We start from the raw sequence: 24,241 nt of genomic DNA on the forward strand, positions 1-24,241 counted from the left end.
TTGGCTTTCCCTTATGGCTCAAGTTTCAACTGAAACTGAACATGTGTATTTTAGGTCAAGAATTCCTCACCTTTTTTAACTGAAATTGCCTGTTGTCTCCTCCCTCCTATGACTTTGGCCACTTTCTCACTCCCACCAGTAGGAGCAGTGTCTACTGGTTCTGAAGAGCTTTTCACCCCACTGTTGTTGTTAGACCTCTAGACACTATGCAAGTGCTGACATACTCTGTGTGCTGAAAAGGGAGCAAAACTCTGCCCTTGGGTAAGGAGAAAAATTAGCCTTAGGTGATTCTTCTCATAGCTGTAAATGTCTGTAGTCTGCTGATGAGCATGTGCCCCTTGGATATTTATATTAACAATAGTGCACTTCGAAATCTTGTTCAAGCTTTTTCTTTGCTTCTGATCTTTAGCTAGGATAATGTTGAAACCCAGCACATGTGCTTTTAATTTTCATTAGGTGTTTTTCCTCTCTCCACAGGCATTTGTTAAAATGGTTGCACACTGCGTTTCCTTCGTAGAAGACCAGACTTGAAGCAGAGAAGAGCCACAGCACGTTTCTTAATACTATTTGCAAATTATTTCAGTGTGCAACTATCTCATCACTTAAAAATGTGAGTATTTTGACAGTTGCTTCCAGCAGATGTGAAAGTGATGTTAAATACCTGTGTCAAATGTAGCTTTACAGCATATTAAATTATTAATTTTAAGTGGTATAAAAGAACTAGCTACTGTTTGCTTCTGTAAATGGAATTTTTTTTACACTTTTAAACATTTTGAATCATTGTATGATTTTAAAGAGCTGCTGCTTTTTTTGAGTTGCATTTAATAGTTCCAGCAGTAATTTTTTAACTTCTCTACATTTTGCTCCTGAATGAAATTATTTTCTCTGTATATGTAAATACAAATAGGAAGCTTGCTATACATCATCTTTAGTGAAAGAAATAAGCATAGATTGGTCTTTCTATTCAGTCTTTGTTTTTATGTCAGTTACATTGAAACTACCTTATAGAGTCATCCATGGCTGAGCACTAGAGGGGGACCAGAACTCTTTCAAGGAGTTCTAGTGATATTTGCTGACAGAAGAAGAATGTTGAGAGTCAGGGATAAGGAGATCTGATGTGGATTCGAGGAAGCTTTACCTACTCTTCATCTGTTCTATCCCTGTGTGCATAATGTACTGGGTAGGCAATAATACACAGGTATCAGTGATCATGTATGTACAGCCGAACCATTTCAAACTTTTGTCTGGTGTCATAGCAACCTCTGAAAGCTTCAGTTGCAGGAGAAATCCAGTTTAGTTTCTGCAGATCCAGGGCAAACCTTAACTGCTTCAAGAGAATAATGAATATTCAGTCTGGTTAACAGAGGCACGGACAGGAGATGGTGCACACTGATTTCATCTCCAGCTGTCAAATTCTAGTGAATCTTTAGAAAACCGCATATATAGACTCAATAAAGAGTTGTAACTTGGCCAAATTTGGTAATATTTTCATAGGGATGGGGAAGTATGTCCCTGGTATATGAGGGCAGTTTACTCCCAATTTAAAATCTCTGTTGTAGCTTATGAAGGAATCAGTGCTTTTCAAGAGAGCTAAACAACACATATTTTCCTTAATTTCATTATCTGAATTGGCTTGATTTTGTTCCCTAAAACTTTCCAAACATGTAAAACTTTCAGCAGATACCAAGTCTGGAAAATATATCAGACCTGGAAGTTTTGCAAGGTTGGTCTGCCTATACAAATAATGTTGTATAAGTGGGACACCAGTAAGGATGTGGAAAAGGCCAGGCTATTTACTCAGAAGCTGGCTTGAGTTGGGCTTAAAGACAGTATGGCATTTTCAATTTTTTTTTCCTTTTAATTACAAAGAAAAAAGTTGAAATATTGCATATTTATGTATTCATGCTTGCAGGTGTCTTGGAATGGTAATATTAGTGAACAAAACAGAACAATAAATAGGGAGTGGTAGAAAAATAAATAGGGAATGGTGTAGCTTCTTGCTTTACTGATCCTTATCCCTCCCTCCCATCCTTTCCCCCTAATAATTGTACATCTAGAAATTGCACTGGGAAATAAGTTTGTATATTTACCCTTGAAACCTATCGGTAGGCATCCCTTCAGCTGGTCACCACTTGAGAGGGATTATGTGGCTGCACACACCTTTGAATGATGCCATACAGCTGCTCGTTAAGAACTTCTACACTGTGGCTCTCACTCTGAATTCTGGCTCTGAATGACAACGCTGTGTGTTGGTAAGGAATTATTCACTTCTTGTAGAAGTGTGCAGGAAAGGACTGAATTGTTTAAGAACATAAATGGAGACTGAATTTCTACAGCAATTTTCCTTTTGGTTTGACTGTTGCCTGAAAACTAATAACTACGCAGACTTCTGTACTCTCTCCAAATCTTTATGGTTGTCCATCCCCCTTCCCCTGTTCCATAGGATATCATTGGCATCTTCTGCTACTTAAAAATTAGGACCATCATCTTTTTTATAGGTGAGCTTAATTTGTTCTGAAATGAGAGTATCCTACCTGTGGATCTTCTCTCCATAGCCTTGATCAGACTGAGTAAAAAAGTCTGAGAGTTCTCCTCTCTCTGAGTAGAGTGTGTGCACGTATATGTATATTTCAGCTAAGTTGTTTTCCTCTTCTAATTAAACACGCATGCTGTTTTAAATGTAAGGAAAATCTCATTGTTTATAATTATATTTCATGGTGCAGCAAAATCCTGACATGTTTGTCTTTTTTGCCTTTGCCTGTGCTTTTGGGGCCTGCACAAAGTTGTTTCATATAGACTTCCAGGGCACAGTAACACTGGGAAAGGTGTCTAATCTGGGGGAGAAAAGTGAGTAATCAGAATTCACTCTTTGTGTTAGGAATATCCAGAGGTGGCCTGAAAAGAAACAACCTTACACTAAATATATATTTCAAACATGACTGGGTAAGCCTGACAGGTTGTAAGAATGTAACACCTCCTGAGGGAACAGAACAGAGGAAAGAACTTGTGAAGTTTGCGGCATTGTGGAAGAGAAACTTTTATTCTGTAAAGCTTGAACTTTGTATGGGAGAAACTGTGATAGCAAATCTTTTATCCAAGGATGTTATCTGTACCCTGGCTGGATGGGGTTCAGCAATATTACAGAAAGGAAAGGAAATCTATTTTAGTGGTATCTTTTCTAAGGGAAGAAAACGGAATGTCAGCAACTCTTGCTGTTTTGTCACACATCTTGTCATATCTGGCATTTTCCTAAAGCCAGAAATTTTCTTTCAATGTCATAGGTTGAAAATCTTGACAAATATTTATTTTTAGAGTAACTTTTAACCCTTGTATAGTTGCAGGGAAAGGCTTATAAGATCATAACCTCCGAATATTTCATGCTGATGATATGGAGAAAAAGGTGCACCTTTGTTAGATTTTTTTTGCTTAATGGAGGCTTTTTATTGTCTTTTTCTACTAATACGGTAATCTCTAGAACAGCAGCGCTCTACCTAAGGTAGGGTTTACCATCTTGTCTGGGGTGGATTCTGACAAATTGAACTGGGAAATTGATAACGGTATATGAAGCATTCTGTGTGTTACTTTATTAGTTCATCTGAGCTCCGTCATGAGCAAGAGTTATTGATGAGTTATATTGACTTAAGTGGTGGTCACTGGTGTAAAGTGTGGAATTGGCCATAGATTTCTGGCTGCAGTCTCCATAGATTGAGAGTAGGTTGATTTTCTGAGAGAAGAAGGCTCAGAAGGACTAAGGAGCTATGGAGAGGTCAGGTTTTGCTTCATGTAGAAGACAGCTAGCTGGGTTTGGATTTTCATAAATAAATCGTAACAAAAACAGATAATTGGAATAAGAAGTCTTTCCTATATTGAGGCTTTGCATTTTTTTAACTTTTCCAGATCATCGTTTGTATGTAACTTAATGTCAGTTTCAGGTTCCCTATGTACTGTCTGTATTACCAGTTTCTTTTTTTGAAGACTCCGAAGCAGCACATATTGGGATTTCCGTTACTGTCTTTGCCACTGACAATGTGTGATCATGTAAATGTCGTGTTACTTCTTTGTGTCCTGATTTACCTCACAAGATAATGTTTAGTGTTTCCAAAACGCGATGAGATTTTTCTGACAGCCTTGAAGAAAAATATTTGTTAAATTATTACTAAAACATAACAGATGGGAAGATGAGAAGAGAGAGAATAGAGCAGATTATTTCAAAACTGGGGGTGTACTACATTCATATTTAAAACTCATTAATTGTCAAGTGCTGAATACTGCCAGCCATTTTTTTTAAATATTGGGAAAAATAAAAAGAAATCTGACACACACTGTATTTTTTCACGTCAAGCACTCTGCGGGCATGTTCAGCTACGCTTGAGGTTGATTCAGTTCCATTCTGATTTGAACTGATTCATTAACTGGTTTGGGAGCTCCAGAGAGCTCATACTGGTTCTGTGTTGAGAAAAAAAAACACTTAAAAATGGGAAGATTCAAGTGAGGGAATGCAGTAGGTACAAAAGTCAAGATTTCAGCTCCCCATGGCTCTAGCGTTCATTTACCCGCTGCTTTGAGAGAGCCGGCACAATTCCCAAAGTGAAGCCAGAGTTTCTTGCCAGTTTGCTGAGTCTGGGCTCTGGTGGAAGAGCTTGAGAGAGGCTGCAGCGCTGTGCTGGACCCAGGCAGTGCCGCTGGTTTGGAGGAGCAGAGGGGAGTGCTTGGGGCTCCAACGCTGCGCACGGGGCTGGAAATGCACCCAGGCACACACTGGGCATGGGGAATGTGTGGGAAGGTTGGTGGGACCCAGCAGGTGCACGTGCAACACTGTGGGCACTAACAGTGTGCGTGGACAGAAGTCAGAGTACAAAACACTGCCGCTTCCCACTTGAACCAGTTTTGTTTGCATGTACCTAGGGCAGATGTAAAAAGTCTTTACACTAGAAATGTCACGGTTCGACTGTCCAAAGCAAGACAGCGGTGGCACATAAATAAGGATTTGTGCAGTACGTGTTCGGAGTTACACACACACAGATGGGGAGAAACGGGAGTGTAATTGCTGCTCTGCAGGGAGAAGATGGTGCAAAGGGCCTCTTGTGCTAAACAGGTGCCACTTAGGGGAAACATCAGCTTCTAATGGAGCCATTATGCTGGAATGGTAGTGCAAAAAAAATTCTCTAGCTTATGTGCAACAAAGAAGTTAAAATAACAATCCAGATTTGTTTGGTTTTTTTTAATCAGTGCTAAGATTGGCTTCTGACTTCCTGTTCTGTGATAGGGAGGGATTAGGCCCTTTATGTTTGGAAAGATACTGAGCCAATTCCTGCTGCAAAATTCCAGTACTGAGATCAAATGAATGAATAAAAACAGTTAGGAAAAACTGGATTTGTCAGAAAGCCACCTTCATTAGTGCTTTCTTTTCTACCATAGAAATTATTTTAAGCTATAACTGCATCTCACTGACAAAAGCTTCTGGCTCCATATGTAAAGATTTGTAAAATACTGCTTTTCGATAAGCTGGCATAATCTGTGCCAGAAAATAGAAACCCAGACTCTGCACGTTAAAGAGCTCCTCCTCCAAGAGTTCTGTTTCAGTGACTATTGGTTAGTATCGTTGAGGTTTAAATATATTCTGCAGTATATGGTTTACTGGGCTTTGATGTGTGCTCTTGAAAGGAAAGCAAAAAATCTTCCTTCAGCATGGTCTATGCAACATTGCCTTGTGCAGAGTTAAAGTGAATTAGTTACAGAAAAAATAGTAGCTGGCACCAGTGAAATAAGCGGGAAATATCACTTCACCCTCCCCTTGTCTTCTGTTCCTTCGGCTGCTCCTGTAAGGAATGCAGCAAGCGGTGCTGCTGCTCGCGCTGTCCATTGAAGCGTTTGCGTGTTGTCCATCACAGCTCTGCGCTGCCCCGTCTGCTGGGCAATGCAGGACGGCTTCAGCTGTTTGTACTTGTGTTTCTGTCTTCGTATGAGGATCTGTGCCATCATATCTCTTGTTAAACAGGATTGTGTGTGTTCATCGTTACAAAACAATGCACGAAAAATACCTGCAGTTCACCATCTCAGTGGTTCAGGGTTCCTGTTCATAAACCTCTGCTGCGCCGCCGTTGGTTCTTAAAAAAAAAAAAAAAAAGGCAGTGAAATAATAAAAGCTCAAAGTTGGCTGCTGTATCTCTAACATGAATGCCCAGTACGTTGTGACAGGTGCTGTAAGGTCCCTTTCTTAGCAGAATTACTTGTCTGGATTTTTCTCATCCCAGAGTCTCTGTTAGAGGTGTGCCATTTATACAGCTGGTCCTAAGAGAAACTGGAGAGAGTGGAGCATCTCCCGTGTGAGGAAAGGCTGAGGGAACTGGGGCTCTGGAGCTGGAGAAGAGGACACTGAGGGGGGACTCATTCATGGGGATCAATATGGAAAGGGGGAGTGTCAGGAGGATGGAGCCAGGCTCTTCTCGGTGACAACCAATGACAGGACAAGGGGCAATGGGTGCAAACTGGAACAAAAGAGGTTCCACTTAAATGTGAGAAGAAACTTCTTGATGGTGAGGGTGGCAGAGCCTGGCCCAGGCTGCCCAGGGAGGTTGTGGAGTCTCCTTCTCTGCAGACATTCAAACCCGCCTGGACACCTTCCTGTGGAACCTCAGCTGGGTGTTCCTGCTCCATGGGGGGATTGCACTGGATGAGCTTTCCAGGTCCCTTCCAACCCCTGACATTCTGGGATTCTGTGATTTCCCAAAATATTAGAATTCTCTTACTAAAAAAGGATGACTGTTTTCCCTGTTTCTTGGTTCCTTTGGTTATAGTATTTTTCTCAGTTTATGCTCTACCAGCTACATTTTAAATTCTAGCTGCGATGCAGAAACATGCTACGGCTCAGACGGTATTAGGGTTAAACATCTCAGACGAATTGTGGTACATTGAGAAATTACATTTTTGCCAGCCATAGTTGTGGTGAGTTTGTTGGGAACTTTGTTTTACCATATTTCTGTGGATTATTGTCTCTACAGCATGGCATGCTTCTCCACTTATTTCTGTAACCATCTAATGTACACTTGTGTAATGGTGTCTCATCAGAGGAATGTCTGTAGGAATTGTGGTCTGTGTGACAAAAGCAAACATTTCTGTGTTTATTTTCTGCCTATTTTTAATTCTGCACCAAAAAAAAGTTGACCTTCAAAATAATTTTCTGTTTACAAAACATTTTACTTAAACAAAAAAAGCTTTTATAATTTGTAGTAAGGGCTGGACCTTGAAGCACGTGACCAACAGTAGTTCCAGGCGCAAACTGCTTTTTGGGTAAACACACCAGACAGAAGGGCAAAAGGAAACACATGCACCAACTTGCTGATGGGAATTGGACGCAAACAGAAGTAATATTAGTTTGTCATGGTTGTACTGTGATCTACAGTGTGGGCTGGCGCTACGTGGAAGTGCCCACGAGCCCTGAGTAGGAGACTCTTGCTACATGAAACTTGTTTGATAAACTATCATAATACTTCAGCTTTCTATCTGAAGCCCTTTTTTAAAGGATTAAAAAAGAACAGGTGAACAAAGAATCCGTTTTTTAACTAGATAAACTGGTACGTGACCCAGGAAGATACTATGAGTTAGTAAAGGGTTTAAATACAAAAATCCTCACTACAGATATTCAACATGGAAAGCTTTCTGTGTTAAAATTTTATTTCATAGCATCAAAACTGTCACATCTAAATAAGTGATTTCACGGTATTCTTGAAAATTGTGAAAGACGTTAATAAAATCTGTGCAATGTTTTTAGTACAAAGAAAGCTACTCACAAAATGAATTCAAATCTCGGGGAAAGGGCAGTAGGGAAGGAACTGAGGACAGTAATACTTAAACATATGGGTTTCATTAGTGTGAGAATGAGTGAAGTGTTGGAAATGGCAAGTGAATTCAAGAAACACCTGGGCTTTGTGGAGGGGAAAGATCTGGTCAAAGATCCGGGGTGGAAGTAAAAAGGCAACTTTAAGTATGGAGGATTTGGGACCAGATAAGGGTTTTTTTGCTGTGAAGAACGCCTTGTATTCAAGTATTTGTGGTGTTAGTATAACCTGTTAGTGTTGTTTTTCGTTTGTGTGTGGCATAGGCTGACGTTTGTTTTACTTTAGTTGCAACCACAATATTTTAACTTTTGTTGTTGTGCGTTGGGTTTGCTTGGTTTTGTTTGGTTGAGGTTGGTTTTTTTGTTGTTGGTTTGGTTGGTTTGTTTTTACTGTTTCCAGTTGTTGGAGATAGGACCCCAGCAGCTAATAAAGCTTTACCAAAGTCAAGTCGTGGTAGGTAACGGTGGGAATACATCCAGAGAAAAGTGACATCCAGAGAAATTACACTGTGCTGTGGTTTTATGAAGGTAAAATAGTTCTACAGGCTAGTAATAAGAAATGGATGAGAGAGCCAGAAGTCACGATTTCAAGTTTTGTGCACTGACTTTCTCATTACACCTGGGCCATATATTAGAGCCATTTTTCATGCACAGTTACTGTCCAGTGGCTTTTGTGAGAAGGTTTTGTCCAGCGTCCAGTGGAGAGGTTTCCATCTCATGCACCATTACCACACGGGCTTCTCTCCCTGGCAGCTTCTGTAAAGAAACCTGCTCTGGAATCTGCCCATCTTGCCAAGGAGCTGCTGCTCAGTGTATGTGGGATACTGATGGTAGATGTCATGCACCAAAGTGGTTAATCGGATACTTTCTTTACAATCACCCCTTTAAAACATGATACTTGTTAAAAGACACAAATGTGGATCAGGCGATTTTCTTTTTTTTTTTACTTGTCAAGCTAAGCAGAACTTCATGGCACGTAATTTCAGAAATATTTACTCCTTGGTGCTATAGCAAATTCCTTTTCACTTGCATTGCTGAAATGCTTGAGTGCTCTATAGGATTATTACTAGAAGCACACTGAATGTCGAATGAAATACCATTTTGGCCAAAACTAAAACAAAGCTTGGCATCCTGTAAGTCATAGGCCCAACTTTAGGGGCAAAATGTTGATCACCTTTAGTTTTCATGAGGGTAAGAAGTTAGGACTTCTTTTTTTACAAAGCTAATTTTTGGAAAATAAGTCATTTGAAAGTTGCATGTTTCTCCAAGTGGAGAAACATTTCATCTGCTGATACCCAGCCCTTCCTGACTGGGCCATTGTCTGTGGCCACCAGGCAGTGTTGTGCCTGGTTCAGTGGTTGTGCAGCAGGAAAGGTGCTTTGCTGTGCTGGAGCCTTGAGGAGCTGCAGTGCCGAGTGGTTTTTTCCAGAGCCTCCAACACGAATGTGCACACACTCTTGCGGTGGTTCCCTGGCGCTCTGTCTACCAGCATGTTCCCTTCCCCCATCTCTTTTACAAAGGGTTTCTCCCTTGGGCAAATTTCTTGCTGTCTGGAGTACCAAACATGCACAGGCACTTTCTTTAAAATTTCGTAGCGTAGCTATTATAAAGCAGCAATAGCTAAAAAGACCGTTTCATGTATGTTCTGTTTTTAGCAGAGACAGAGTATGTGTGCATGTGTAAAAAAACTACAAATAAACCCATAGTTTATGGTTGAGGCCAGGTTTCTCCTATTTCTTTTTTTTTAAGTGTCTTTACTCAGCAGTCACATTTTGTTCTTGTGGTAAAAAACTGCAGCATGAGCAGATGGCAAGTATTAACACATGAAATGCAGTGCCTGCCTGGAGTTGATTTACCAGTGCTCCGGGTTTCCGTCACTGCCTTGCAGTTAGTTAAGTAACGTTTACAAATTAATGAATTTGTTCCACTTGAAATATTTGATGGTATGTGCTGAGGTTCAGTGGTAAAGGGATCCTTTAGGAGTCATCGAGGAAAACGTGAGGTTTCCAGACACTGGGCTTTTTTGGTTTGGGTTTTTTTCCCTTTGACTGATTTTAGCATTTTTGCCATCAATATGCAGCTGAACAGGGAGGCAGAAGGAACAGTGGCAGACAGTAACACACAGCATTTTCTCTTATACTGCGATCCTGCTTTGAGCACTGCAGTGATACTGTACCTTACAGCAGCTGCATATTTGAAGCGGGTTTGCAGTTCATTTCTATTGAATGTTCCTAAACTGTAGACAATGATTTGAAAAACAAAGTTTTATGTAGCAAATTGGGCAATGTTTTCGTATTTCTATGTGGTCTGCTTCTGTGGCTGCTTTGGAAGTATGGGTGCAAACTATTACATAGGCTGCTACATACAAATTACCCCACATTTGGCAGCAAAACAGCCTAGAATAAGGTGATCAAGTTCCATATATTTTCAGTTCATGCATAAAATTCCTTACTACAGCCCCACACACTATCTACCTAATAACACTTGAACCTAAGCCAGCTCCAAGGATTGTATTCATACTAAGAAACAAATATTGGTTGCTACCAATTCAGCATCATACACAATTAGTATTTTACATAGCAAATTTCTCTCTGCATAGAATGCTCCGTTTGTCAAAAGTACCTAAACCTGCAAACCAGGATTCCTTGTCAGGCCACCTCTAAGCATGAGTGCACAGAAAGAGTTAATGAATTTTACTATTTGAGCAATTGGTGCCAAAATAGTATGTTTTAAGGTCTAGTTAATATATCTGGCACTATGTTTTGAGCTTTCTAAAATTGTAGATTGTAGTTTTGTTAGGGGTTTTGTAAAATGTTACTCACTTTAATAACAGTTTATTCAAACATGACTGAAGGTCAAGTTCCTATTTGAAAAGGGTACCGTGCTTAAATCACCTTCAACTTGAAATGTAAGATCACAACTGCCAGATGAGACCAAACCAATTTGCCCGAATATGCATGAGTGTATCTTTAATACCTAAAACCTGACAGTGATTGACTGTATCCTTTAGGAAGGCTTTTCTCCAAAGTAAACAGCACTTAGTTAAGTACGGTTTAGATGAGTCTGCAAGCACAGACAGTGGTGCAGGATTTTAACCACCGGGGCAACAGTATGGTTAACTCAAGGTTATGGTTAACCTGGGGGTATGGTTAACTCAAGTGTAGGGTTAACCTGAGGGTATGGCTAACCTGATGGTGTGGTTAACCCCCTACCTGTCCTGGGGGGGGTCTGTGTTCCTACCATGTGAAGCTCATGCACAGAAATGGGACTTGTTAACCCAGGCGTTTTATTGGACTTTATGGATGTGTGACATCATTGGCAGCCAATCAGAAAGTGCTTTAGGGCAGAGTTTAAAAGCTATTTCATAATATATTTATATTCTGTGCAGATATTTTTGGGCTTCAGTAGCATTCATTTTGTCGCAGAGCCTGTGTGTCAATATGGCTTGGGTAAAAAAAAAGATATGAGAATAGCATGTTTACCCTTGTTTTTTTGTAATTCAGCTGGGTGGCAAAATGCTATAGAAAGCATAGCTGGTATGCTGCAAAACAGTTACTATGGAAATTATTTTCTTCCTGCAGCAGCAGTGAAGCTGCAAGCCAGTCTCGGGCGATTGTTGCGTGCTCCTTGCTATGCTGCTCCTGCTTAAATAGCCAGACCTGCAAATATTTCCCAAGCTGCTCTGGTTTGCCAAGAACAAAAATGCAAAACAGTCTGCAGAAAATACATGTGTGTGTGTGTGTGTGTGCATGTGTGTGCGTTTGTGTGCGTGCACCAGCCAGTCACCCCAGCAGCTGGGCTGGGCTCTGCTCAGCTGGAGTCACCCCAGCCCCGCTTAGCTGGCTTCGGTTCAGCTGAACTGGACTCCCCCTGCCTGTTCTCCAGCCCTTCCGCAGCGCTCACCACCTGGTGAGCCAGGTCCCTTGCCTTGCCATAGTCCACACAGACTGATTTATTCCCTGTTAGTTGACACAACTTTGCCTACTGAAGAACTGTTCCCTGATAGTGTCTCTTCCAGAAAAGTCTGGTTAATCCATGCAACACCCCCTCATTCCTGCTTAAGTCTTTCATTTCCAGAGTGCCCCCTGTAGCAGGACCATATGGGATTGTAAAAGGAAACTACTGCACTAATTTCCAGACTGTAACAACTATTTTTTGTGTCAGTTGTTACTAAGACAAAATTATATTTCTTTTTATAGGAAGAAGAAATGGAGCCTTGTATCAGTGGTGGGACTATTATTACTTCTATTTTTATTTTGTGGTGTTTCTCCTCCCACTTAAGCAGTGTGGCTGTGCTCATGTCTGGCTGCTAGAAGTCACTATTCACATATGTTCCGTGATGGGCCTGCAAAGCGTACAAGTGCAATGCTGTCTCCTTCATTCTGTTGCGATCCGAATGATTATCTGCTCCTGAGCAAAAGACTTGGGAAGAAGTCCTTCGGATGCTAGCTGTATCTCTAACATGCTTTTCAGCATTCACCAATAATTTAGAAAATGAGGCATACAATGAGATGGGAAAGCTTGTTGACATGGTTATTTTGAGATCACAGAAGTGAATGCCAACTGCAGCGAGCTGTAGACAGGCCCTGCAACATTGAGAGACTGAGTGGAAAAACTTGTAGCCAAAATGAAATGTCAATAAATATAATGTGATGCAAATGGGGGTGATGCGAGTGAGCCTTATGTGTATGATATTGGTCTCTGAACCAGCATTTCTCACCAAAGAAAGAGATCATGAAGTAATCGCAGATGGCTTCATGAAAACTTTCAGCACAGCAGGCAAGAAAGAATATAGAATGTTAGGAATTATTAGCAAAAGTGCAAAGAAATTAAGTAAAAACCTTGTGCCATTCTAAATCTGTGGCTTTGTCTTTACAGACTGAAGTTCTGGTGCTATTGCAGCAGAACTAGAAAAAGCATGTAGAATGGGAGTTCGGGACCACATTCCTTTGGGAAACAGCCAAGCAGACAATTATTTTAATTTTCTCTTTTCCACACTGAAGAGGAATGCACTAGAGTTCTTTGAAATCTAAAATTGCATGAGACGGTAGGTAGAAATTATTATGAAGAAGTAGACTCAAAATGAACTAAAGGAGTTTTTTTATTTTCCTGCAATATATCAATTAGGTTTGGAACTCACTGTTGCAGTTGTAAATGAAAGAAGATTTGTGTATGTTGAACTCAATCAGACAAAGTAATTTAGCAAAGTTACCTATTTCTAGGACTCCCTATGCTACCAGTTCCTGTAGGTTAGGAGGGCATTCCAGGCAGGAGTTTTATACTCCAAGCATCAGCTGTTGGTCTCAGCTGGAGATGAGTTACTGAGCTTTGATGTGACAGTGCAGGCACACTGACTATGCCTGTATTTGTGGTCAGATTTCTACTTGTACTACTGTAGAGCAGCATCACAGCTGCTGACTAGAGGTTGACATATACGCCCAACCTCATTGATCTATGTTTCCTGCTGTATTACTCTTTGAGTGTAATTTTTCACCTCCTTTGTGGGTGGGTCAGCCTCTCTGTCTGAATGCCTTCCCAATGAGCATCAGAATTCTGTATATTTTGCCAGGCTAAATCTAATGCTTCCAGTTTTGCCACATGTCTGGTATCTGCTGGAGCATCTAAGGTGCTTATGTGCTTTCAGTTCCCATTGCCTTACATGGAAATACAGCAGTACTAGGGTCTGTCTGTTTTAATACTTCTCCTTTATGCATACTTTTTCTAGCACCGTTTCTCTGTTAGGAAAGTTTTGTTCTTACTGTGAATTTGTCAGGAATAATATGATATTGATAAACTTGATTTAGCTCATGGGAAGGTCATCAAGGTACTTGGGCTGTAGAACTTGCTCAAGAGAGGCTGAGCGAACTGAGTTTGTTCAGCCTGTCACCATGACCCAGTAGTTGTCTGGTGCTGAAGAAGTGTCCGGGGAGCTGACGCTCAGTTCTGTAGTGAGGTGTGTTGCAGGTGGAGAGGAGACAGCACTCATAAATTGCAGTGGGTTGTTCTGACAGCCTCATCCGTTCCCTCAGTGCTGCTGGACCTAATGTAATACAATTGATGAGTTTGTGTATGATGTTTCATACTGCTTCATTGCCCCTATTTTACAGATAATCAAACCGAAGTACAGAAACTATAAAGGCTCTTTAGAGTCACTGAGGCTACTTCTAAATGTCTTTCTGGTATGAGCTTGAGCTCACTTGTGTCTCACATCCACACAGCCTGTTTGCTTGTTCATAGTCTCTGAGGAGGCGTTAGAAGGTTGGTTTGTATTATGATAACACTGCAACAGCAGGGCAGCTTGGGAAGCAGGATTTTCCTTGACTTGGCTACTGCTATTGACTTGGAGTGAAGCCAAGTGAAGGAAAGGTGTGTGAACTCCTTGTGCTCTGTCATGTCTGTTTGGTCAATCTATTTTGCTATTAGCCTTATCTGATTCCCATTAGAATTGCAGACTCCTTCCTGAATGTAACGCTGCCTCATGCTTCAGATGGATGGTATTATTTTTGTCTGTGGTATTATTCCAGAAAGTGAAATCAGTTTGAGTTGTTCCTTGGGGACCTTCGCTGCTGTTCTATGTGCAAGAGCCTCCAAATGTTTAAATGTCTTAGATGAGAAGATGCGTTGGTATGAGTTGATTTGCAAAGGGACCTATAATTTGAGGCTATTGCTATTCTGGTATTGTATGTACTTGACTCAGACACTGCATTGATAAAGAAAACACTGCTCTAGGACAGACAGCCTTGGAGTCTGCTGTTTATGCCGTAACTCATTTCAGACAGACTGAAAGCCAGGCTAAGATGCCTAGTTGAGCCTCCCTAGCCATTCATTTTAGCACCTTTGTGGAACAGCTAACACCTGCTTTGAAGGTTTGTGGATATAACTCTCAGTCCCTTGGGAACTGGCCTGAGTCTGCCAGCAAGCAATACATTAGTGAATAATGAATAAATTCACTTTGAGAATTGTACATGAGCAGCACACATAGCAGCAGACTTGGACTTTGCACATTTTGCTAGGAGTGCCACTGCGTAATGTGAGTGCAACACTGCGTGTTTAAAAATTTATAATTTAACTTGTGCAAGAAGGCAGAAAACCTACTTAACCAAAACCTACCTAATCCTAATACCACATGGGGATTCCCCAGCAGTTAGGAAATGGAATAAATAGCCCAGAAATGCTAACTTTAAAGCTTAGAGTTAACATGATTAAGACCACAGGTAGAATTCAAGTAATTTCTTGCCTCTGTGCCTCAGTTAGAATCACTGAATAACAGAAGTTGGAACTATTGGAGGCCATCAGGTCCAGCTCTCTCTTGAAAGCAGGGCCAACTGAAGTTAAGTTAGGCTGCTCAGGATCTTGTCCTCACCAAATTTGAACATCTCCAAGAAGGGAGATTTTACAGGAACCTGTTCCAGTCTTTGACTACATCATCACCTAGTTGTTTTTTTTTTTTTTCCTTGTGTCTGATTGATGTTTCTCTTTCCGTAACTTACACTCATTGCGCTTCTCCAGGCTGAAGAAACTGGCTGTCTCAGCCTCTCATAATGTGTGTGCTCCAGCACTGAGCATCTTGATTGTGCTCTGTTGGACTTGCTCCAAGTGTGTCAGTCCAGTAAATCCTTCATGAACTGGGTAGCCCCAAACCAGGCACAGCACTCCAGACTCAGTCTCGTGGCAAAGTAGAAATGATGACACCCGCGGGTCTGTTGGCTGTGCCTGTACCTATCCAAGCGTGCTGGTAGTTTCATTCCTGCCAGAGCACTCTGCTGTCTCAGGTTCAGCTGCTTGTCTCCGAGGACCATCAGTACTTTTTCTGCCAAGGTGCTTTCTAGCTGGCTGTTGATTAGGTTGGCTAACCATTGTTTGCCCTTACTTGATCTATGCTGACTCTTTTCAACCACCTCATTTTCTTTGAAGTACTGGAAATGGAATCCAAAATTATTCGCTTCATATTTTCTTTGGGACTGAGGTTTGCCTGAACATCCTGTAGATTCCTCTGTCTTCCTCCTTGGCATTCTTGAAGTTAAGCATGACATCTGGCTTTTGTCCCGTCATCAAGAACCTCCTCTGATTGCCCTAACCTTTAAGATGACTGGCAGCAGCCTCACAATGATGTGAACCAGCAATTTTAGCATCCTCAAATGCGTCCATCTGATCCCATGGTGGATTTTTTGGTATGTGTTTTTGGTTTTTTATTAACCAGGTCACTGTAGTAGTCCCTGGTTGGATCTGCCCCTCTGTTATGCACTTCCTTAGATGGTGCCACTAGACGGGGCATCACTGCAAAGAATGCACAGAGTTATCTTACTAGTAAAATGAGAATACTTGTGTTAAAAGGATATTGTGAAGATCCAATGGCCGGTTTCCGCCCTTTGTGCTCCTGCAGATACAAGTGCAAGGTATCGTTGTTATTATGTATCTTAGTTTGTCTCATTCTTTCTTTCACTCCTATTCCCTTTTGGCTTTCCTGAAGATTAATGCACGAGGAGAAGCCCCAAACATATTACCGCTTCTTACTTAGAAATAAATTGAGAGACTGAGAGTGCGGGAGGCAGCGCCATCCGCCTTAGGAAGCCTGGTAGACACAAACTATCAGACCTGTCACAAATGGCAACAACAAAACAAATCCAGGCTTGTCTTTTTAAAGGACATGCTCCTTCTGGCAACGCTAGATCAGGAAACGGATTATATTAGTGAGAAACTAGATCCATCAGTGAAGAGAAGAAAGCCTGCTGGATAACATGCCTGAGCACAAAACCTTAGAGTATATACACTTAGAGAGAACACAGTTTGCAGTGAGATTCTTCAAAGCTGTCACATCTCCTTTGCATCCCACACTTTCTTGGCAGAGCTGCTGCATCCGTGTGTTTCTGTTTCCTCCTTGAACAGCTAATAAACTGTACTTCCCTGTGGCTTCAGCAAGATTATTGATTCGTGTGGTGATGATTATTACAACTGCTGAATAGATCTTTGCCAAAGAGACTGAGGGGGAAAAAAGGGGGATGTTGTGGTTTTTTCCTCCTTTGCCTTTTCTAAATTCTCTTGACTTTATGCATCTCATTACTATTTATAGACAGTTTTTACATGTTTTCATGGCACCGTACTTCACAAAAGGAAGCCTGATTTATCCTTCCCTTGAAGAGCTTCTAATCATAAGTCATAAGTGAAAGGCTGTCATTAATGGCTAATCTCAGCCAAAAGGATATATACGATGCTTTCTGGAGCTTGCATGGAATTGGCCTTGCTCTGAAGTGCTTATACAAAATGTTTACAACAACAGGAAGAAAGAGCTTATGATTTATGCCATGATGATAATACGATCATGCTAAGAAGGGTAAGGTGTGTGACTTCTGAGTTACAAAGCAATCAGATGAGGGGATGAATTGAATTCTAATAGGTAAATTTCCCATTTTTGTTGTGTATTGTTTACTTTGTAAGCTGTTTAAGAATGAAACCCACCCGGTCAGTCTGTGACCTGTTTACCATGCTTTTGAGACCAGAATATAATACTAGAGAGTGATATGATCACCTTGTGTTTGGAAACAGCACGCCTCAAACTTTATATTGTCCTCTAATTAGGCGACTAGTTACAGATCACCATAGGAAGAACTCCCCCCCGCCCCATCTGCTGGTCAATCAGAGTTAAGAAAATTGATGCAAGAGTCAATAGTCATCTGGAAAGCTTTCACAGAAATCCCACAGATTGAAGGAAAAGGGGAAGACGAGGTGCTCTTCAGACAGAATTCTGTAGAGTCCATTTACAGAGGTTGTCACTGGGAGCTTTCATTGGTGCTGCGGGTGAGGTCGGCTGAGCTCAGCTGACTGCAGCTCCTGGCAGGTACCAGCGTCAGGAAGGACTTTCGTATTTGCTCAGGAAGAAAATTCTGCAGTTTGTACTCCCCATCCAGTCACGTTCTGGCCTCACAGAATCACTGTTAGGTTTCTGGTTCTGTAATTCATACTTTTCCCCCAAAATGTCTCCCAAGAGCCCGCTGGCACTGTGCTGGACGGGCTGGCAGCAATCCAAAGAACGCTGATGGGAAAAGTCCCAGTTCATAGGGTTTTAGTAAGTTTTTAATGTTGAACTTTAAATATTTTTGTTTAGTAGAAATGAAAATTATTTTACCACTGTTGTATAGAACTATATTAAAAATTAAGATTGAGAGGAATCCAAATAATCATTTTAAAAATTTTGCTGGAAAAAAAAAGTGAGAATGTTTGTTTGGTTTTGGAGCTGCCAAAGAAACAGGTTTCTGGGTTTGCCCTGTTTTGATTTCTACAGTCTAGGTATTCATACCTGCGAGAATGGCCATATCTGAAAAACAATTATTACCAGATAGCCAAGAATCCCCTTTTCTCTTTCAGAGCAGAGTTCAAATTGCTGTTGCAGGTTTCTGTGGAGAACTGCTCTTGTGTTTTCTTTGAACGTCTGCAGCGGTGCTGATCCACTCCAGAAAGCTCAGTGGCCTTTCACTGCAACTAACAGGAGCAAATATGTTTATTGGTGTCGAGGGAAATGCCTTTTAGTGCTGCTTCAGGTGGTAGACAGCAGATGTAAAGTAAATGGATTCAGGAGCTGTGGGAACATGATTAGTACTCAAGGTAAAGTTATCACCACAGTCCAGCAGCATGGACAAAATATTTTATTATTGCTCCTTTCTCTGCTTTGAAGCAGCAGAATTGATGAGGAGCTCCATTCAGAGGGTAACTACCCCAGGACAGTTATTGTAAATACATCTAAGTTGAACTGCCGAGGCTTTAAATTCGGTAGCCTTAGAGGAGACTTTTTGGTGGAATCGAAATGATTGCTGTCAGAATGCTGTAAGAATGTTCAAGTCACCAGCTAAATTTCCAGAGATGCAGCATGTGGAGGGTTAACTTCTTTTTTTCTATGTGAAATAATAACCCTCCTCCTTTTCTCAAGTAGTCTATTACTTTTGCTGTCAGTGAAAATAGCTGAGTGTTTTAGCTGTAATGGTCGGGCGCACTGCAAATAGTGTGGATAAACATGCTGTTTGGAACAGGGTCAGAAATCCTGATGTGATGCCGAAGCGTTCTGCTGGGGCACTGTGGCTGTGCCCACCCAAACACCTCCTGCTGCTTCCCACCAGGGTTGTTATGTTCCACAGGGGAGGGGCTGCTGTCCTGTGTGCTCGGGAGGCTGTTGGCAAAGCGAATGGCCAGGGACAGAGGGATAAATTGGCTGGCTGGGCTGGGCTCCTGGTCCCCAAGGGCTAGATGCCCCACATCTGCACCATGAAAGTAGGACCAAAGTGGATTTCTGGCCCATCTTGTAGATACTTGGGTAGAAGGGAAACAATTTTCCATGTCCCATCGGCAATTCTTAGAGCGCTTGTCTTAAATGTAACATTGCTGTGTGTTCAGGCCGACTTCAGCCTGGTGTGAAACAAAACTGAGCAAGCAGACACGTTCAGCCCAGTGTTTAGTTTTGTTCAACAGAAGGTAGAATCTGACAGTCTGTGCATTAAGCTGTTTCCTGGGTGTGATACAACCTGGAAGTGATCACCTTTTGACCCAGCTTGGCTGTTCTGATGCTGGGTTGCGGTTGTCAGAGTAACCACTATGCTCTTAAATGGGTCATTTTCTTACCGCTCTGGCGTATTTTGCTTTATCAGCCGGGGCCCTGGCTCTTAGGGCTTCAAAGTACATTTCTTGAGGGGGCTTTTAGTGCCTTACATATTATTATGCCACACAACTTGTCTCCCTGGATAACTTGGCTGCCTGTTAACATGGAACTGACCGAATTCTCTAAAGCTGCCACCAGAAGTTTCAATCTTTCAGGCATGATTCTACATGCCGTGTCTTTTATTTGCCTGCAAGTGCAGAGTTGTAGTGTGTACTTTATTATCCAAAAGCTCCCTCAAATGCTTTAATCCTTTTGTTCCTGCTATTGGATCTAGCTTCATCTAAAGATGTTATACTGCCTTTCAAATGCTAAATTCCTCTACAGTGTCTTTCATCTTTGTTTCCTCCGTTTATTCACTCATTGTTGGATCTTTAAGGTAATTAATAGTTTCCAAGTTTGGGAGGAAGAATAAAGGCATATGGGGCATCTCAGGAGAGATCTGTTTCAGGTGCCAGAGGGGCTCACAGAGGCCAGCAGAATGCCAGAACCTTGCCTGAGGCCTTTAGAGCCTGGATTAGACATAAACCCAGTTTAGTTTTCTGGGACTTGGCCTTCAGTGAGCCAGGGCTGCAGTTGGTGCCAGCGGTGGTTGTTATAGTATGGATGCCATCCTGATGAGAGCGCCTCCTTCCTAAAGGCCTCAACTGGCCTTCATTAGATTGTGACAGCCATGAATCCAGCGATCTAGAGGTGAACAGCTAGTTGTTACTACTTGAACCGTCCTCTTTTGATGACTTTCACAGGCTTTGCAATTTCAAGCCACTTCCTCCCCCTCCTCCCCTCTTCCGTAGCAGGCAACCAGATCATTTTTCCTTGAAGTTTCACAGCAGCCTGACCACAAAGGAATTATTTCATCTTAGGGCTGTGTGATGTGCACAGCACAGAGATTCCTTATGGCCTTGTCCTTTAACCTGGGTGGCACTCGTCCCACAGTGACAGAAAGCTTTCCTCAGCCCGTTCTCACAAAATACTGTCAGGTCGTGTGGATTGGAGCCTTTGCCTCTCGTTTACTGTCCTTTAGGACATTGATGACTGAAGTCGTTCCTTTAACATAAGCTGGTGACAAGAGTGTTCCTTGATCCAAGTTTGGTGTGGGTAGATGTAAAACAGGAGTCACCTTTCTAGGGATTTATGGCCCAGTTACACAAGTCACCCAATAGAATGTGGAGGGTGTACAGAAAACAGAGAGCCTGCAGGTCAGAAGGGACTAAGTATATCTATCTATGAATCTTAATGCCTGTAGTACTATGTAAGTAATAAGGTATTATTCATCAAAGCAAATTATGGCATCATCTATTTGGAGGAATTCTGGATAGTAAGTTCTAAGAGTAAGCAGTTCTAAAATAACCGGTTGCAAATCAGAGTGGAACAGGGGTTTCTTGAGCTAAGGGACAGCCTGAGTCTACTGTTAAAGTTAGTTTGAGGCTCAAGTCCTTAGTTCAGTCTGACTGTGCTGATCAGGGCTTTCTGCAGACAGATTTCACCCAGCCCATTAAATGTGATTACTGTCACTCGAAACACTATTCCTGCCCTGTTTTCTCTGGGTATGACCACTGGCAATATTGCTCTAGAAATGTAGGACAGATTATCTTTCTTTGAAAACTCGAGTGATTTTAAACTTCTCTTTCTCTCCACTTTTATGGAAAATACAGAAAATGTATCATTTCACGGTGAATCAGTACAGCTGTCTGTCTCTACAGCTGCTTTTGGTTGGGTTTTTTTCTCCTTTTCATTTTGCAGTTCTTACGTGATCAATTCAGATTTTTCATCTTGTCCATCTTCAGCGGTTGTGACTGTTGATTTTCAGCCTCAGTTGAAAAAACATTTTACATTAACATTTTTAGTACTCTGCCCGCTGAAAGGAGCCTATCTCCTTTTGTTTGCGTCTGCACATAAAAACTTCCAGCCCCCATCCATCATCATTATCACTACGTTTCTCCCCCATAGCAAGGATTCGAACAGCGAGGAGGTGCCTGCTCTGTGAACACGTGCTGCTCATCTCCCAGATGTGGAAATGGGGAGTTCGCCAGCAGAGCCCCCGTTCATCCTGCACATCCTCCCGATGGCACCTTGGGCATTATACAGATGAATAGTTACTTAAATTGTGCCTGGATGTATATGGAGAGCCAGTATCTATTCCAAAGAAATAACAGTGGACACTATCAGGAAATGTTTGCACAGCAAAAGCACATGAATGAAAGTTAAATATAAATAAATGTGAGGATTACATCTAAATAGCAAACTATTCTCTGGAAATATGTTTAAAGCTTGAAGACCGTTAGCTCTATGGCAAGGCCAGACTCTCATTTTCCATTGAGACTGATTTTAGCTAGAGGTTTGAATTGTTGCACTACAGAAAAATTAATTTATCTCCTGAATTCAGGATTAATCAATTATTTGAATTCTTAAAAATCCCAGAAGCAAAACGAAATCCCTTTCTATATTTCTTCTGTAGTCAGTATTTTCCAGTGCTATTAATTCATTTGCATTTTTCTGGGCTTTAAAACTCATTTCCCCTGTGTTCTACTCTATTTTTATCTGGTGGGTATTAATCCAGCTAAGATGATTGCAAAGTCTGCAGAACCAGGTGTGAAAGTAAACAACTTCGCATTGTCAGCGCTGTTTACAGAGCCGGTTATCTTGTACTGGAAAATAACTTCAGTTCTGAGATGCTCATTCCCCTCCCCACCCCCATGTCAACCCTTTAAGAATTATTTCCTCTTCTTTAGGATTAATTTGTGTCCTGTTGTTGTTTCAGAGACACCTCCACCAGCACCAAGCTCCTCTGACCTGCCAGAACTCCACCCAAGACTTTTCCCATCAACTATGTAGGTACTAAGTATCAAAGTCATTAACTTTTTACTACCAAAAGGTTTTTAGGAACAGCTGCGTGAGTTTATTCTTAAGGGTTCATGTTTTATGACATTAGGAAGAAGTGTTACATTTTGGGTCTTTGGCTGGCAGTTTTCTGATTGTATTGTTGCTGTACGAGGCTGGAATGTTTATTCTAAGAGTTGATGGCAGTAGTTTGCACGCACTTAATAATGAAGAAAATGAGCCAAACCCCACTTTGTTTACCTTCATTTTTACACTCAAAGTGATCAGGAGGTTGGTGAGTGCTCTCCTATAGCACATTAAAGCTGTTAGGTGATGTGCTAATACCACCATCTTCCCAAACGTTCACATTTTACAAAAGAACATGAAATCAATGTCAGAATTTTAGAACTCAATGAACTGCGCATGGCCAAAGCTTCCAGCACTCAATTTCAAACTCAACGCAGGGTTTTAAAAGCTGTTGTGTAACATAACTTGACTGGTACAAATAAACCTTCTGCAAAGCTGTTCTGGACCCTTGGCTGTGCAATTTTCTAATGAAGAAGCGATTTAAACAGGACCAGGAGTAGCATCGTTCATCTCCCAGCCTATAGCCTTTGTTTTTGTAATGACTGCAAAATAGGTCTAGGTAAATAAAAACCACTCAGTTCTCTGGATAAGAAACAGAAGGTTATATGATTTTTAGATTATTTGGTTTGCATACAGTAAAATATGGAGAAATAGAAATAAATGCTTGTTTTACCTGTGGAAAGACTCAAGATGGAGGATCCAATGCAAATTCTGTAATGGGGGAAAAAAAAGCTTATGGTGAAAGTAAAGCTACATGGCTTTGAGTAACCATGGAGACCAGCACCTCTGATGCAGAAATAAATGAACTCAACCTTTTCATATTTATTAATGGGACTGATGATGAAAGATAAAGTTGAATTAAAATATAAAGCAATAGAAGACAAACGTAGTCAGTGTCTCTGCCCCTGCAATGCAGGTTACTCTGTTACAAATGAGCTGCAGAGGCAAATTAGTTATGAAAGGAACAAAATGCTCTTAGTTATACCAACCTGTTCATCCAAATATCAGCTTGTTTATTAAGAGAAACTAAGAGACAGTACACACAACATATTCCTGAAATCTTTTGGTTCTGATAAAAATGGAAATAAACTTGTTTTAAGACCATAGCAGTGTATGAAATACATGTATTACAAAACGCTAAACTGTTCGCTGGAATAGCAGATATTTGAAACCTACTAACTTCTTGGTGGTTAGAATGGTAGAACTTTCTGATCAAAATTCTGGGTGAATATTCAGGTTTCTGCCTTGAAAATACACGTCGAAGGGTCAAATGTTATCAGCAGGTTGTTACTACAGAAACGTTACGGCCGAGCAGAGGATGGCAGCGCTAAATGTCACTTGGGAAATACAACTTCAGTGCACCTATTCCTGCAACACCATGTAAAGGTTTGGTTGAGCAGATATCCTGTGTCAATAAAGGGTTGAGTCAGAGGGCCCAAAGGAAAGTGCTGAGATAAGGGTGATTTTTAGTGTGACTATTTTTGTGCAAAAACCTTTAACCACTTAAAAACATTTATAAAATCCCTTAAAGCCTAGATGAAATGACACCAACCGAATCCTGAAATGCCTTAAGTTTTCAGCCAGTAGCCTCCTGAGCAACAGAGCAGCCTGCAGAGGGAGAAAAGAACAGAACCGCGTTTTCTTAGCAAGGAATAACCTTTTCTAGGACTTTTGAGTACCTGGTTGTGTTGGGAAAAAGGTCAGCAACCCACTGACATCTGTGATAGTTACCAAACCCTCACCTGATTTACTGAAAAGTCATTTTCAGTGAAAGACAAGAAGGTTTTCCAAAGTTTAAATCATAAGTATTCAAATACCTTTGCTACCATTTACCCTCAATACGTAGAGAGACAGTT

General features: G+C 41.3%; 1 long non-coding RNA gene across 2 annotated transcripts in view; it reads left to right on the forward strand.

The window, feature by feature from the left end:
* Nucleotides 1-24,241, forward strand: part of LOC136108132 (uncharacterized) — a 44,981-nt gene that overhangs the window by 12,309 nt on the left and 8,431 nt on the right. Inside the window, exons 3-5 of one of the 2 annotated variants that reach the window (XR_011741578.1) lie at nucleotides 478-610; nucleotides 2,110-2,252; nucleotides 22,240-22,309. This is a non-coding gene — a long non-coding RNA (uncharacterized lncRNA). Of the gene's footprint in view, nucleotides 1-477; nucleotides 611-2,109; nucleotides 2,253-22,239; nucleotides 22,831-24,241 lie in introns of those variants that run through there. The other variant, XR_011741577.1, reaches the window with a different exon arrangement.

This window comes from Patagioenas fasciata, chromosome 16, assembly GCF_037038585.1.
Source record: "Patagioenas fasciata isolate bPatFas1 chromosome 16, bPatFas1.hap1, whole genome shotgun sequence".
Classification (NCBI taxonomy): domain Eukaryota; kingdom Metazoa; phylum Chordata; class Aves; order Columbiformes; family Columbidae; genus Patagioenas; species Patagioenas fasciata.